The sequence below is a fragment of the Hylobates moloch genome, unplaced genomic scaffold (genome assembly GCF_009828535.3).
Source record: "Hylobates moloch isolate HMO894 unplaced genomic scaffold, HMol_V3 SCAFFOLD_23, whole genome shotgun sequence".
NCBI classification, from domain to species: domain Eukaryota; kingdom Metazoa; phylum Chordata; class Mammalia; order Primates; family Hylobatidae; genus Hylobates; species Hylobates moloch.
The window spans coordinates 10,892,130-10,910,151 of record NW_026652298.1 but is presented as its reverse complement, the minus strand read 5'-3'; the positions used below and the strand labels follow the sequence as shown (position 1 = coordinate 10,910,151).

The 18,022-nt window shown below is 41.1% G+C and overlaps 1 protein-coding gene and 1 pseudogene across 1 annotated transcript in view; one reads left to right on the top strand and one right to left on the bottom strand.

Annotated features, from left to right (window-relative positions):
- Window positions 1-18,022, bottom strand: part of ZSWIM6 (zinc finger SWIM-type containing 6) — a 226,485-nt gene that overhangs the window by 160,631 nt on the left and 47,832 nt on the right. The gene's annotated exons all lie outside the window — the stretch shown is intronic.
- LOC116462635 (large ribosomal subunit protein uL3-like) lies at window positions 1,657-2,994 on the top strand (annotated as a pseudogene).

The window sequence follows — 18,022 nt, the reverse complement described above, 5'->3', positions numbered from 1 at the left end:
TCTCCTGCCTCAGCATCCTGAGCAGCTGGGATTACAGACATGCGCCACCACGCTCGGCCTAAAAGCAGGTTTTTAAAGGCACAAATTATCAGCTTTCTGGGAGTGCTGACTATAAAAAATTAAACATTTCTCAATATATTCCTATAAAGCATAACTATATGTAAAATAAAATTGTACAAGCAATTCTACTTCTAGAAATTTGCCCTCAGAATGTAAGTGGGCAAGATGAATACACCAATATGTTTAGTGTAGAATTGTTCATAATAGTGAAAAACTAAATACCTATTAAAAAGGTATTGAGAGGCCGGGTGCAGTGGCTTACGCCTGTGGTCCCAGCACTTTGGGAGGCCGAGGCGAGTGGATCATGAGGTCAGGAGTTCGAGACCAGCCTGACCAGGGTGGTGAAACCCCCGTCTCTACTAAAAATACAAAAAAAAAAATTAGTCGGGCATGGTGGCGTGCACCTGTAGTCCCAGCTACTCAGGAGGGCTGAGGCAGGAGAATCACTTCAATCCGGGAGGCGGAGGTTGCAGTGAGCTGAGATCGCACCACTGCACTCCAGCCTGGGTGACAAAGCGAGACTGTCTCAAAATAAATAAATAAATAAATAAATAAATAAATAAATAAATAAATAAATAAATGTATTGAGAAACAGATTATATATATGAACACAACATGGCCATTTTAGATCATCTTCATTAACATGGAAAAATAGCCAAAGTATTGAGTTAAAAAATAAAGGCTGATGGGCTGGGCGCGGTGGCTCATGCCTGTAATCCCAGTACTTTAGGAGGCCGAGGTGGGCAGATCACCTGAGGTTGGGAGTTCGAGACCAGCCTGACCAACATGGAGAAACCCTGTCTCTACTAAAAATACAAAATTAGCGGGGGGTGGTGACGCATGCCTGTAATCCCGGCTACTCAGGAGGCTGAAGCAGGAGAATCACTGGAATCTGGGAGGCGGAGGTTGCAGTGAGCTAGGATCGTGCCATTGCACTCCAGCCTGGGCAAAAACACCGAAACTCCATCTCAATATATATAAATAAATAAATAAAGGCTGGTAAACAGAATGTGAAGTTATACAACTTCACTTACATTATATCATGAGAGTGACGTGTGTATTGTTTTGGTATGTGCATGTGAGTGCACATGCGTGCTATTATCAAACTGTTAAGAGTGACAACTCCTGTCTCACCAAACTGTTAACCATGATTTCTGCTTCTTCACAATTTTCTGTGTTGTCTGAATTCCCTATAGAAAGATAGATTTTCATACAATCATTTTTTAAAAATTTTAAAGACATACTCCAGAACAGGCATATTCATCACAAACACCACTTTACAGGATAAAAGATACAGGAGAAAAAGGTATGTAGATGCATGCCTATAGCCAGTTTGGATGCAACTACCATGTGTTGCTTTCCATCTTTCTCCAATACTACTAGAGAAATCAGCAGAAAGCTACAGACTCATCATTGCAAATTCATCAACACTACTAGAAAAGACAATATTGCAAGTTAGAGTATCTATACACAAAGATATCTCACGTAACACTCCAGTCACCCTATCAATTTCACAGTTTCTTAGTTCTATCTGGAAGAAGTACTTCATCAAATTTTCAATGTCAAAACACGAATGCATGTCAATTTATGAGGGAAATACAATCTTGAAGGAAAATATACGCAAAATGAAGGTAGACCTGTAAAAGCCCACTGGATGGCAAAGAGGATCCCTGGCTCAAAAAGTTTTGAAAATACCATTTTTTGCTCTACTGGCAGGATTTCATGGCATGATGTCTCACAGAAGGTTCTCTGCTCCCAGACATGGGTCCCTCGGCTTCCTGCCTCAGAAGCGCAGCAGGAAGCATCATGGGAAGGTGAAGAGCTTTCCTAAGGATGACCCTTCCAAGCTGGTCCACCTCACAGCCTTCCTGGGATACAAGGCTGGCATGACCAACATTGTGCAGGAAGTCGACAGGCCAGGATCCAAGGTGAAGAGGAAGGAAGTGGTAGAGGCTGTGACCATTGTGGAGACACCACCCGTGGTGGTTGTGGGCACTGTGGGCTATGTGGAAACCCCTCGAGGCCTCGAGACCTTCAAGACTGTCTTCACTGAGCACATCAGCAATGCGTGCAAGAGATATTTCTATAAAAACTAGCATAAATCTAAGAAGAAGGCCTTTACCAAGTACTGCAAGAAATGTCAGGATGAGGATGGCAAGAAGCAGCTGGAGAAGGACTTCAGCAGCATGAAGAAGTACCGCCAAGTCATCTGCATCATTGCCTACACCCAGATGTGCCTGCTTCCTCTGCGCCAGAAGAAGGCCCACTGACAGAGATCCAGGTAAAGGGAGGCACCGTGGCCAAGAAGCTGGACTGGGCCCACGAGAGGCTCGAGCAGCAGGTACCTGTGAAAAAAGTGTTTGGGCAGGACGAGATGATCGACGTCATCGGGTTGACCAAGGGCAACGGCTACAAAGGGGTCACCAGTCGTTGGCACACCAAGAAGCTGCCCCGCAAGACCCACCGAGGCCTGTGCAAGGTAGCCTGTATTGGGGCACAGCATCCTGCCCCTGTGGCCTTCCCTGTGGCACGCGTTTGGCCGAAAGGCTACCATCACCGCACTGAGATCAACAAGAAGATCTATAAGATCAGACAGGGATACTTTATCAAGGACAGCAAACTGATCAAGAACAATGCCTCCACTGACTATGACCTGTCTGACAAGCCACCCTCTGGGTGCCTTTGTCCACTATGAAGTGACCAATGACTTTGTCATGCTGAAAGACTGTGTGGTGGACACCAAGAACCAAGTGTTCGCCCTTCACAAGTCCTTGCCAGTGCCAACCAAACGGCGGGCTCTGGAGAAGATTGACCTTAAGTTCCTTGACACCACCTCCAAGTTTGGCCATGGCTGCTTCCAAACCATGAAGGAGAAGACTGCATTCATGGCACCACTCAAGAAAGACCGAATTGCAAAGGAAGAAGGAGCTTAATGCCAGGAACAGTTTTTGCAGCTGGTGGGGTCTTAAAGTTATTTTCTACTGGGAAAAAAACAAATACCATTTTTGAGATAGCATTCTGACAATGCCCATTCACAAAAGTTTTAACTTTTGTAGGCTCTCCAGAGCAAGGGGCAAATTCAAGGAGCAGCGGGGAAGAGACAGTACAAGCAAATAAGAACTTACATTTTCACTTTAAAAATATTTTGGAAAACACTAAAAATATTTCTGTCGGAGATTCAAATTTAATATTGGAGGAATAATGTATCTGAAGGTATCTAATCTTAAAAAATTATGATTTGAGTACAATGCTAGTTACATTATTTCTGAATTGTAGTAATTTTATTCCTTATAAAAGGCACAAGAGGATTAAAAAGTATGGGTTAATTACAGCAACCTTCTTAGTCAAAATAAATAGCACAGAAAAAATGAACTTTAAAAAACAAATATGGTAGGTTACTCTGAAATGTCACAATATCATTACAGCAGACTGGCTGCCCATGAATACGTTTGCGAAGGTGGGATGTATACGTAGACAGGCAGACTGGCTGGCAGGCAGATAGGCAGGCAGGCTGACAGAGAAAAGGAAAGGAGATATGGAATGAAGATGAAGAAAGGGACTCTATAGCACATGGAAAAAAGAAAGAAAAATTCTATTCTGTCTCATGCTGCAGATGCCCTCAGGAAATGTCATTAATGACACGTTCTCATTACAGAAATTCCCTAGAATGGTCAGAGAACCTGCTTTTTTTATTCCCAGATCAAAAACTACACGCACTCTTTTGTACATCAAGGCTCATGCATATACAGCACGTGGCTAAGAAATTATTCTCTGCCCAGCATGTCCTCATCAAGATATATCTGTGGCCTGCTGTAACCTCTACTGACAACACTGACAGTTGCACAGGAAGTCCAACACAAAGACAGAGCAAACAGACATAGAACAGATAATAAATCTGTCAAAATTGTATTCTGAGATTCAAGATTTTTTGGTCCACGTGATAATTTCCAAATGCATTTAGACCTTGCATCACTGAAGACTTTCTCGCTTTCCCAGCTTTTCTGTCAAGCTGCAGCAGTCTTTTTTTTTTTTTTTTTTTTTTTGAGACTGGATCTTGCACTGTCGCCTAGGCTCAGGTGCAGTGGTGCAATCTCGGCTGGCTGCAACCTCCGCCTCCCAGGTTCAAGCAATTCTCCTGCCTCACCCTCCCGAGTAGCCAGGATTACAGGCGCCCACCACCATGCCCAGCTAATTTTTTGTATTTTTAATAGAGACAGGGTTTCACCATGTTAGCCAGGATGGTCTCGAACTCCTGACCTCGTGATCCGCCTGCCTCGGCCTCCCAAAGTGCTGGGATTACAGGCGTGAGCCACCGCGCCCGGCCAAGCTGCAGGATTCTTAAAGCTTCAAGAAAAGTACAGTATATTTGTACTTCAGGATACAAATGTGGTACCATGAAAACAAGTCTCTGGTGAGAGAGCACCTTCCTAAAAAGACAAGCCCCAACTAGGTGAGAGGAAGCCCTACAGAGTGCCCTCAAAGGTGAAAGAACCAACCAAGATTCCACTGACACATGGTAACTTTCAGCATTTTTCATCTCTTCTCTCATTTCTTCCCTCCGAATGAGTTTGCAGGTATGTGTCCCAGTACACCAAAATGCATTTACAGATCTTTAAGTTACAAAGAATAAAGAAACACTGATCTAGAATATTCGAAAACCACATTAAAGGCAAAGTCCTTCTGATGACTAACGAACTAAGTTCAAAATTCCACAATTTTACCAAATTGTCAAATTTCATAATTGTTCCTACTTCAAACAATGGATGCAAACAGAATGGATCTCCATTTTAAGGTTTCCTTGCAGCAAAATGCCCAAAGCCACAATTCTGATCCAAGAAAACTCAAAGCTCTCAGTCACTACACAGCAAAGCAGTTAAGAGTATAGATATTTTTGAGCCACTGAGTATTCAAATACTAGCTCTGCCATTTATTAGTTGTGTGACCAAAGCCAAATTATTTAATATCTGTGCCTTGGTTTATCTCTCACAGGGTTGTTGGAAGTTTTAAATAAATTAATACATGTAAAGCCTTTATAACAGTATGTGGCACTTGATGTAAGTCTTTCCAAGGTTTTTTAAGAACTTAGCTCCAGCAAGGTTTTGAAATATGAACTGTTCCAACTTCCAAGAGGAAAAGGAGAAAGTAGAGATGGTTTTGTAGGTTTTTTGTTTTATTTTTCAAAGGATAGCTTTGACAGGCCACTAATTCAAACAATTTTAAATACACTTGTAGTGTTTAATGTGTTAAGTGCTTTGCCTTACAGTTCTAAACTATTACAAACACACAATTGATTTAAAAAGCAGCACTTAGCCAGGCACAGTGGCTCATGCCTGTGATCCCAGCACTTTGGGAGGCTGAGGTGGGTGGATCACATGAGGCCAGGAGTTTGAGACCAGTCTGGCCAACGTGATGAAACCCCACCTTTACTAAAAATACAATAATTAGCTGGGCATCGTGGTGGGTGTCTGTAATCCCAGCTACTCAGGAGACTGAGGCATGAGAATCACTTGAGCCTGAGAGGCGGAGGTTGCAGTGAGCAGAGTTCATGCCACTGCACTCCAGCCTGGGCAACAGAGCAAGATTCCATCTCAAAAAAAAAAAGAGAGAGAGAGAGAAAGGGTAAAATATCACTTCTGTAAAACTTAGGTAGTAGGAAAGTGCTTTTTTCCCCCGCCAAAGAGGGAATCTCACTCTGTCACCCAGGCTGGAGTGCAGTGGCGTGATCTCGGCTCACTGCAACCTCCACCTCCTGGGTTCAAAGCAATTCTCCTGCCTCACCCTCCTGAGTAGCTGGGATTACAGGGATGTGCCACCATGCCCAGCTAATTTTTTTTTGTATTTTTAGTAGAGACAGGGTTTCACCCTGTTACCCAGGCTGGTCTCAAATTCCTGACCTCAGGTGATCTGCCCGCCTCTGCCTCCCAAAGTGCTGGAATTACAAGCATGAGCCACTGTGCCCAACTTAATTTTTGTATTTTTAGTAGAGGCAGGGTTTCACCAAGTTGGTGATCCTCCTATCTCAACCTCCCAAGTAGCTGGGACCACAGGTGCATCCCACCACATCTGGCTAGCTTTTTTGTATTTTTTGTAGAGATGGGGTTTCACCACGTTGCTCAGGCTGGTCTCGAACTCCTGAGCTCAGGCAATCCACCTGCCTCAGCCTCCCACAGTGCTGGGATTAAAGGCATGGGCCATCACGCGTGGCCCTTTTTCTCAATTTCTTACATTTGAAATATCCCATTATTTTATTTAGTACAGAGGTGACAATTAAAATAATCATAAGTTTCATCAGCATGAGATATGGAAGAGAACATGGAATGGACACAACCCTAGTTTTCAGGCAACTTATATAAATATGCTGTTTGGTTGGGGCAGCCAATTTACTGTATCTTATTACTGATATTACCCATTTGCTGACTGGGGGAAAGTGTAGATTTCTCCCAAAAGCAGATGGCCAATCTACCACAGAAAACTATTTTCTGACATAAGCAACTACCAGCAGAGAAGTAAACTCTCAATAATCAGAACGAGTCCCTTTGAACTCTACATAGTGCCCATTATCAATATCATAAATAATACAACAAAAGGCAAAGGCTCCCTTGAAAAGAGTCTTAACAACTAAAGATAAAGGAACCGGCCCATAAATGAGTGAGTTGGTAGAGGGCATTTGGCAGGAGCACGTGGATAAAGAGCCTCAAAAATAAAATGAGTGCTAGTAGTGTTCTCTGAGACAGTAAACTGTTCAAAAGTATGAAAAACATCTTTAAAACCCACACAAAGGGATTTTTAGAACAGGAAAATCTATTAACCCACACGTTGTTGGGTTATTTTTCTTAAGTACACACATGTTTTGGAAACTTCAGAATCTCAAAATATATTCCTGATTAGCAACACTCAAGTTTCCAGCTGCCTTTACATTTGTTCACTTTGTCAAAGCCCTAATTCTACCAAAGTCCTTTGTCCTACACAAATGCCAGCTCAGCTCACCTTACTAGAAAGGCTCTTCTGGTTTTGTCAGCTGTGCCCATGATAAGCAGCTGGGGACTATGGAAAAACCATTAACCATTGACTGAAAAAGAGGGTAGCCATGGAGTTTCACCATTTGTTGCAGAAGTGGTTATAAAAAAAATGTAAATCAAAAAATGAAATTAAAAAGACTATTCATTGCTCCACACCTGCTCCAAAAAGCTTTGCAATCACCAATCCATGTAAAACAGCCACAGCCCAATTAAAGGAAGCATTAATCCTTGTTTAAACAGAGAGAGAAAAAAACTAATAAGGTACAAAGCAAAGGCAAATCACTCAGGGCAAATAACTCAGAAGCAGGAAGAGAAATGTCCACGGATGCACCCGGGATAAACCAAAGGTCTTTCTGAGGTCTGTGTTTCCCTGATGTAGTACTCTAAATGTATGGCATATCCAGGGCAGAGAAACATCAATTTGGAATGTATGCAGGAGAGCTTTTTACAACTTCAAAGCATTGAAATGTGTTCCTAATTAGTATGTAATATATGAAAACCAAATGCAGATTAGGCCTCAAATATTTCCCATCTTTAGCATAGTCTAACTGCTGGGCAACAGTGCCACTGTTTCCATTCCCTCCCATGCCTACCTGTGCCCACCACCCCAAGAAGTGTGGCTATTGAGAGGGCTCTCCCCTGAGCCTGTGCAAGAACCCCACTGAAAACCCCACATCCAAAGCTGGCCATGAGTCGAATCCAATCAGGCACCAACAGTCTGCGGTGTTTGCCTCTATTCAAAAGACAAGAGAGCCAGTAGCTGCTCCATAAAACCCAGGAAAGTGGACATCATCACCATGGCTAGCAGGATTATGCACACCCTGGGGCATAAGGGCTGAGGGAAGCCTCCCAAAAGAACTGAATAGATTTTCAATGAAGAAGCCAAGTAAACTATGCTGCCTGGTTACGTTAGACAGTAGTGCTATACAGACGATGTGCATTCTAGTATGAAACAATGAAAGAGAAAAGATTGACAGAATGCTAATGCAGGGGCCAAGATACTAGAAACAAATTATCTCAATTAATGCAACTGAAGCCCACAGGAGTTAAATAACTGGCCCCAGGTCACAATGGTAGTAACGGCTAAAACCAGGATCTAAACTCAGGTCTAACTACAAATTAAGTGTTCTTTCTGTCAAATCAGATGACTTTCATTATTTTTCTCATTTATCATGCTGCCCTGAAATAGTTAAGCTTCAACTATGGGCATCTATAAAGGTGATGTCAAACTCGAGAGTGAGCCGAGAATTTCCCGGACAACCCAGGAACACATGCTGGCTTGGGAGAACTCCTTTAAATTCTAAAATGTTTCCCTTTTACCACTTTTGATGAAAATCTTTCTCAAAATATTTGTCTTCTTGAAGAGAATATACCAAACATCATTAACCAGTATATGTGTTGTCCGTGTCCATGGTGTTCTGCCATTAGAAATGACAGCCTGCACTGTACCTTAGAGATGGAAGGGGCTGCACAGACCACTTAGTCAAACCCCAGGACTGCACAGGACTGCAGGAGTTTCCTCCAAGAATTTTTTTTTTTTTTTTTTTTTGAGACGGAGTCTCACTCTGTCGCCCAGGTTGGAGTGCAGTGGCGCGATCTGAGCTCACTGCAACCTCTGCCTCCCGGGTTTATGCCATTCTCCTGCCTCAGCCTCCTGAGTAGCTGGGACTACAGGTGCCTGCCACCATGCCCGGCTAATTTTTTTTTTGTATTTTTAGTAGAGACAGGGTTTCACCGTGTTAGCCAAGATGGTCTTGATCTCCTGACCTCGTGATCCGCCTGCCTCGGCCTCCCACAGTGCTGGGATTACAGGCGTGAGCCACCGCGCCCGGCCTCCTCCAAGATTTTTACAAGCTGTCAGAGCAAAAAAGTGAATATGAAAAGAAGGCCATTTACATGTGGTCCAATAGATCTAAGATTTAAGCAGTTTGGGGGACACAAAAGTTTCAATATTCCATCAACATTCAAAGTCACCCCACCAGCACCTGAGTTTTAGCCAAGCAAACAGAAATAATAATCTCACTGAAGCCAAATTGGTCACCTATCCATCTTCACATTTTCTAAACCCCGTAATCTCATGAATTCAGACTCAACTGTTCATCAGGTTTTATGAGAGTGGTGGCTTGTTTTAGCCTTTGTGAATTTTCTTTCTTCCCTGCCCAGACTCAAAGGGCTATGTATACTTTTCACTACCATGCATGTTCTAAAAACTTTTATTCAGTTCAGAAGAATTTTTACCAGCAAAGATCAAAGAGCTCTGTTTTCGCAAAGAAAGCAACATTTTATCTGGCAGAATTCTTAGGTGTCAGTAAAGTAGTAGTTTTTCTCAGTAGAAATATTACTGATGTTAGCATAAGTTTTTTGTTTTAAAAAATAAGATGTCCTATTACTTAAACCAATCCCAAAAGGTATTAGCATGTATAAGAAAAAGTTCCGGCCAGGTGTGATGGCTCATCCCTGTAATCCCAGTGCTTTGGGAGGCCGAGGCAGGTGGATCACCTGAGGTCAGGAGTTCGAGACCAGCCTGACCAACATGGTAAAACTCCGTCTCTACTAAAAATACAAAAATTAGCTGGACGTGGTGGCATGTGCCTGTAGTCCCAGCTACTCAGGAGGACTTGAGAAGGAGGAGACAGGAGAATTACTTGAACCGGGGAGGCAGAGGTTGCAGTGAGTTGAGATTGCACCACTGCACTCCAGCCTGGGCGACGGAGCAAAAAGAAAGAAAAAGAAAAAAGAAAAGAAAAGAGAAAGTTCTTCTACATCAGTAGGTACCAGATTAGAATAAGAAATATTAACAAATATTGTTATTTATCAATCTTTCTAGGTCTTCATTCACTCAAAATAAGATCAAGATTTCAATTATGACTACCGCCAGCTGCTGGAGGTAAAGAGAAAGCCAGCCAGCCACATGGTCCTCCACTCCCATCACCTGCCTTTCATTATCCTCCCACCTACATTATCCTCCCACCTACAGGCTGCCTAGACCTTTAACCCAATGGGGTGGGGGCTGCTTGTCAGCTGCCTAGTCTCTTTGTTGACTGTAGCTAGTTATTTTAGCACTGTGCCTGAAACTTAAAAAGAAAGGAAATCCTAAACAGAAGCAAAATACAGGATGTCTGAAAATTCAATAAACATACAATAAACTTTTTTTTAAATATGTAAGTTACATTTTCAAGTAAGATGATCACTGAATAACACACAATTTTCCCTGTGTGTCCAGACTTTTTGGACACTGTATTTATTGTACCACTTTCAGGTTAAGAATGAGATTCAATGATTTGAAATTAAAGGAACTTCACCTGGAAAGGTGTTTGGAGATTAAAGAAAATAACACTGAGCATGTTATTTAAAAGCATCCTATGTTCTCTGACTTTGTGGACACCCTGTATCTTAATCTGCTATAAATTATCTCCCTAATTTCCTACCTACTTCCCCATGCACTCAAAACACCAAATTTTTTCTTTCTTTCCTTTCTTTATTTTCTTTTATTTTTAGACAGAGTCTAAAAATTCTCCTGCCTCAGCCTTCCGACTAGCTGGGACTACTGGAGTGCACCACCACGCCCAGCTAATTTTTTGGTATTTTTAGTAGAGGGGGGTTTCGCCATGTTGGCCAGGCTGGTCTCAAACTCCAGACCTCAGGTGGTCCACCCGCCTCAGCCTCCCAAAGTGCTGGGATTATGGGCATGTGCCACTGCGCCCGGCTCACATTTTTTCTTTCTACACATAAGGCATCATGACTTTGCTGCTGTATTTTGGAAAACTGAAGAAATTATTAAAGAAAGAAAGAATTGTCGGCATCATTAGAATCTAGTCAATTTTATTACTGATTGCTATGTAACTCTAGGTGAGTCCCTGATCATAAATAAAAATGCATCTTAAGATTATATATGTTGATCGGAGTGCCATGCCAAGGGGCAGCAGACTACTCAATTCCTTTGAAAAATAATCAGAGAAAAGTTGAGGTAGAAAGGATTGTCTCTTTCTAATCCAAAATATTAAAGATGCATTTTCTGGCTATTTTGTCACCCAATGACTGACAGCTATGTGTGGAGAGAATCGGCATGCATGAGACAGCATGCAGGACCAGCCATCACCAGCCACACTTGTCTATCACATGAACATGATGCTACTTAGTCTTGGCTGCATTCATCTGGAAAGGACCAGCTTTTGGCCTGCATTCCAGTTCTCATTTTCCTCATGTATCGGTATCACTCTACTGTCTATACCTCAACAAAAAAAGAAAAAGTTTAGCAGGTGGACCTTTACTAGTATAACACATGTTAGCTACAACCAAATTCATTTGTTACATCAAGAAAGATATCTGCATTCTACTTCCACATGAAAAGCCCCTAGTAAATTTTACATTTGTTTTGAACGGATTGTATTACATGTAACCACACAAAAAACTACTATATAATGCACTGTGATGGAGGGATCTATTCACTCCACACTGCATGAATACCTCAATTACTAAAGGGAAAAAGAGCCCTTCTTGTGGCATTCAAAAGGGTGACTATATGGAGTTACAGCTGAACAACAGGGAAAAATATATCACTCTGATGATCAAAGAGATAATATACTGTATGTGAGTTTTCCATAGCCAAGTAGCCACATGTCACAGAATAGAACAAAATAAAACTAGACAACTGCTCACCACTGAAGCAAGCATGTACTTTTATTCATCCTTTAATATGAAGCCATGACATGCATAATGTTATTTTGAGCTTTGTGTAGGATAGATGTATCTTGCCTTATTTAAATTCAATAGAGTCATAATGGGAAAAAACGCTGAAGATGATTTTCACTTTAAAAGAGAATTTGGAAAATACTCTTTAAAAAGTAAGTCCCAGAATGACTCATTCTACAAATATATTACACACTACAAGGAACAATAAATGTTTATGAATACACGTAGCAGGGACTACAGGCACTCACCACTACACCTGGCTCATTTTTGTTTTTTTGTTTTGTTTTGTTTGAGACGGAGGCTCACTCTGTTGCCCAGGCTGGAGTGCAGGGGCACGATCTCGGCTCACTAGAGCCTCTGCCTCCCGGATTCAAGTGATACTCCTGCCTCAGCCTCCCGAGTAGCTGGGATTACAGGTGCGTGCCACCATGCACAGCTAAATTTTTTTGTATTTTTAGTGGAGACAGGGTTTCAACGTGTTGGCCAGGCTGGTCTTGAACTCCTGATCTCAGGTGATCCACCTGCCTCAGCCTCCCAAAGTGCTGGGATTACAGGTGTGAGCCACCACACCTGGCCTGTAATTTTTTTTTTTTTTTAGTAGAGACTGGGTGTTGCCATGTTGCCCAGGCTGTCTTAAACTCCTGGGTTCAAGCGATACACTTGCATCAGCCTCCCAAAGTGCTGGGACTATAGGCATGAGCCACCTCTCCCGGCCCATGAATGATTTTATGCTTGTAGTAACAATTCTAAACCGGGGGTTAGCAATCTCTGGCATAAAAACCAAAGAGAGCAAAAGTCAACAGTGAAGACTTAATGGCCAGTGCATAACAGTATAATCTCCCTTGATTCAAGTTAACATTTTCCAATAAACATTTCTTAAGTACCTGCTAGGTGCCAAACAATCCTATCAGGATCAGCACTTCCTGCACCTACACCTCCTGACTTGACACACAGAAAGGACTCTCAGGCTTCATATGAATGCTGACGCTGATACCACATACCCAATACACTCAGATTTTGAAGTCCTAAAAACTATGAGTGGATACTACATATTAGTACTTGTAAAAATTAGAGTTAAGTCTAGCAAGAAAACCAATGTACACAGATGTTAATTGTTAGGAAAACTTTCTGGGGCTCTACTACTACAAGAGTACTTACTAATGACTGCCCGTAGGCTGGGCATGGTGGCTCATGCCTGTAATGCCAGCACTTTGGGAGGCCGAGGCAGGCGGATCATCTGAGGTCAGGAGTTCAAGACCAGCCTGGCCAACATGGCAAAACCCCATCTCTACTAAAAATACAAAAATTAGCCGGGCATGGTGGCAGGTGCCTGTAATCCCAGCTACTCAGGATGCTGAGGCAAGAGAATCGCTTGAACCTGGGAGGCGGAGGTTACAGTAAGCTGTGATCACGCCACTGCACTCCAGCCTGGGTGACAGGAGCGAAACTCCCTGTCCAAAAAAAAAGAAATCTACTATGAAGACAGAGTAATAAACAGAACGAAATAGTCCTAAGGCTATTCAAAGTCATAAAGAATAGGCAAAACTATTTTCTCACCTTAAATATCACACAAACAGGCTTAACAGTTTGCCTGTCTATCAGATGTAACTTGGCATTTGCATTGCTTACAGTCCTTTTTCAAAGAGTACTCACACTTTCAGTTCCTTTTGAATGATAATACCTGGATCTCCTACCTACCCTAGGACTCAGACATACTAATAATGTCAAGCTGCAGATAAGCACTTTCATGTTCAGAGTAGAAATTTTTTGAGGGAGGTGTTTGTTTTTGTGGGAAGGCATTGTATAGGAAGGTTCATTCTGCTTTGTTCTAGTTTTTACTCGATACTCCATAAACAGTGAGTGCAAATATAATTTATCCCTCATGAAAAGACATATATCACAAGACAAAAACCAATGGAAATGAAAAATTCCTAAAAGAGCTGTTTTCAATACACACTAGAAAAAAAGGATCCTCACTTCTTTGTGGTATTAAATTATTTGTCTTCATACAGTTTTCAACTCAAAACTAGTCGTCCAAAGACCCTTTGGAAAAATGAAACTGTAAAAGGCAATGGATTACTCGACCACAAGTAAATCCCTACAATTTTAAGATGACAGTCTACTTCAGTGCAACCGTTTAGACAATAAAGATTTAAAGGAAAAGAGAGGCAATAAAACACTTCACAAATCCAAAAAATTGCTTCCAGGATACAAAAACATTTCCCTACACGAGGTCTAGCCTTGAAACTGCAGTAAGAAAAACATTTCTGAAGTAATAAACTGAAGATACAGACTTAATGACAGACTTAATGTTTAACTTCCAAACTATTCTTTATCTTTTTAAATTCCTTTTTTTTATTTTCCAGAGACAGGATCTTACCCTGTTGCTCAGGCTGGAGTAGAGAGGCATGATCACAGTAGCTCACTGCAGCTTTAACTCCTGGGTTCAGGCAATCCTCCCACCTCCACCACCTGAGTAGCTAGGATTATAGGCACGCAGCACCACACCCAGCTAATTTTTTTATCTTCTTGTAGAGACAGGATCTCGCTACATTACCCAGGCTGGTCTGGAACTCCTGGCCTCAAGTGATCCTCTTGCCTCAGCCTCCTAAAGCACTGGGATAACAGGAGTGAGCCATCATGCCCAGCCCAATTTCATGTAATTTTTATTATGGCTTAAAACTGAAAGGGTGGCCAGGTGTGGTGGCTCACGCCTGTAATCCCAGCAGTTTGGGAGGCCGAGGTGGGCAGATCACCTGAGGTCGGGAGTTCGAGACCAGCCTGACAACATGAGAAACCCCGTCTCTACTAAAAAAATACAAAATTAGCCAGGCGTGGTGGTACATGCCTGTAATCCCACCTACTTGGGAGGCTGAGGCAGGAAAACAGCTTGAACCTGGGAGGTGGAGGTTGCGGTGAGCTGAGATCATGCTATTGCACTCCAGCCTGGGCAACAAGAGCAAAACCCTGTCTCAAGAAAAAAAAAAAAAATCTGAAAAGGTATTAAAGAGTGTCCTTGTCCCTCAGTTTGTCTCAAGGTAAATTAAGGTTATCATTTTCTGTGAATCCATCCACAAATGTTGTATGCATATACAAGCAACATATAAATATTTCTGTATTTTCTCCTTTCTACTCAAATGGCAGCAAAACACACATACTGTTCTACATCTTGTGTTTTATTTTTTTCCCCATTTAATATCTACATCATCCTCTATCAGTATTTTCCTTATTCCTTTTTAATAACTACATGCTACTCCATCTTGGATGGACAAATTTTTATTTAACCAGTCTTCTATAATGAACATTTAGCTTGTTTCCAATGTTTTGCTACTATAAACAATGCTTCAATAAAACTTGGCCATTCTTTATTTCAGTTTGGCATAAGATAAAAATCTGGATGTTAAATTGTTGGGTCAAATAGGTCTGTGCATTTATAAATCTGATGGATTCTATAAAATTATCCTCCATAAAGACTGTCCTAATTTACATTCCCACACAAAATTCGAGTACCTATCTCCCCATTCAGGCTAACAACTTGCTAAATTTTTATTTTTATCAATGTGATAGGTTTTAAAAAAATGGCATCTGGTGTAGTTTTAATTTTCATTTCTCTTATAAATCAAGTGAGCACCTCACCTTCTCATCATGTACATTTATCTCTCATTTCTGTGAATCTCCATATTTGTCCTTTGCCCATTTTTCTAATGAATAGTTAGTCTTTTTATTGGTTTGTTGACATTTTTCATACATTAAGGAAATTTGTCTATCTTTGTTGAGCTGTAAACATTTTTCAAACTTGTCTTTTGACTTTGCTTGTGGGTTTTTTTTTTTTTTTTTTTTTGAGACGAAGTCTCGCTCTGTCGCCAGGCTGGAGTGCAGTGGCGTAATCTTGGCTCACTGCAACCTCTGCCTCACGGGCTCAAGAGATTCTCCTGCCTCAGTCTCCTGAGTAGGTGGGATTACAGGTGCATGCTGCCATGCCCGGCTAATTTTTGTATTTTTAGTAGAGACGGGGTTTCACCATGATGGCCAGGCTGGTCTCCGATCTGACCTCATGATCCGCCAGACTCAACCTCCCAAAGTGGCTTGTGGTAGTTTTAAGTATGCAAAATCTTTTATTTTTTGTACAGTCTAACTTATGAATCTTTTTTTTTTTTATTGCTTCAAGGTTTTATGTCAAGAAAAAAAAACTTTCATTCTAAACTATAAAAGTTTTCTTCTCTGCTTAGTTCTATTTCTTTTGTGACTTTGCCTTTTAAATTTAAAGTTTGATCCATTTAAATTTCATTCTAGTGGAGGTATAAATTATAGATCCAACTTTATTTTTCTCCAGATGGCTACCCAGTTATCCCAACACCCTTTGAATAAATTCCCTCACTGATTTAAAATGCCACCTTTATCATGTCCTGTGTGTTCTGCAGTCTCCAGTTTCCTGTCTTCATATTTTATTTCACTGATCTAGATCTACACATGTGCCTTCATCACACAGTTTTAATTATTGTAGCTTACTATCTTTTAATATCTTATAGACTTGGTCCCACCTCTCATTACTCTTCTTTTTCACAGTGTTCCTATTATTGTATGCTCATTTCTATATTAATTTTAGCCTTAGTTTGTCAAGCCAAAAAAAAATTTCTGTTGGCATTTTCACTGGAGTTACTTCCAATTTACAGACAAATTTAGGGAGCTTATTTACCTTTAAGAAACGACCCTGCTGGGCGCGGTAGCTCACGCCTGTAATCCCAGCACTTTGGGAGGCTGAGGCGGGCGGATCATGAGGTCAGGAGATTGAGACCATCCTGGCTAACACAGTGAAACCTCATCTCTACTAAAAATACAAAAAAATTAGCCGGGCGTGGTGGCCAGTGCCTGTAGTCCCAGCTACTCGGGAGGCTGAGACAGGAGAATGGCGTGAAACCGGGACGCGGAGCTTGCAGTGAGCCGAGATCGGGCCACTGCACTCCAGCCTGGGCGACAGAACGAGACTCCGTCTCAAAAAATAAAATAAATAAAATAAAATAAACAACCTTAATATTATAGCTGGCAATTTTGCTCTAACAAGTACAAATGATGTGATTCATGGCTCAACTATTCATATTTCATATTAGTATGGGTCCAATCACAAAATGATGGTCTTCCTCACAGTTAATAATGGTGTTTGGCATTAACCTCCCTCCTACAGACAGAAGGGCTATATGAAAAATGTATGAATGTCAAAAGTACTGTGAAAATAGCAGATTCCCTGAGTTTATCCATAAATTAAATATAAATAAGAAACAATTCTATGGTCACCATATGTTTTCTTAAAATGGAAGCTAAAGACACAGGCATAAAGAATTTAAAAAGACCTCTACAGATGATCCAGAAAGGTTCTAAGCAATCTTTTCTTCTGAACATATCACCCCTAACATAATGGTTTATTTTATGGACTGTTTTCTAATTTTCCATTCAAAGGACATTCCAAATTAGAAAATCATGTCCATTCTACTCCAACATTCCTACAGAATTATTACCACATGTATAGTGTCTTTTATCAAGTAGATGAAAGCAAAAGGCATGATAGGAACATAAAGAGAAACAATATTTTACATTAATGTTTTACAGTTCATAAACACCAACAAAAACTATCTCATTTGACATATAGGCATAAAGTGAGCTAATTATGAATAAATACATTAAAATGAAGAATAATTTTATAAGCAATATTTTTAAACTTTCATTTCTACTACATCCTATAATTTTAATGCTAAAAATCTTAGATATCAAAAAAAAGTTCTCTGTTGAAGGGTCGGGGGAGTAAGATATGATATTAAAGAAGTAGGTGGGACCAGATGACAAAGGGCCTTGTAGGCAACAGTAAGAATTTTAGACTTTGGCCTTAAGAATGGTGAAAAATCAGTAAGATTTTAAGCAAGAAAAGATTATCATCATTAGCTGATTTTTAAAGATCATTTGGTAACAATGTAGAAGATAGGTTATTTGCACGGTGACAAGAGTGGAAATAGAGAAAATAAGTTACTGCAATGAACCAGACATGATTATTAGACTTAGGGCACAAGTGGTAGCAGCAGTATGATGAAGAAAGGATTCATTTAAGAAATACTGAGTAGAAGATCGCAAGGACAAAAAAACAAACACCGCATGTTCTCACTCATAGGTGGGAATTGAACAATGAGAACTCATGGACACAGGAAGGGGAACATCACACTCCGGGGACTGTTGTGGGGTGGGGGGAGGGGGGAGGGACAGCA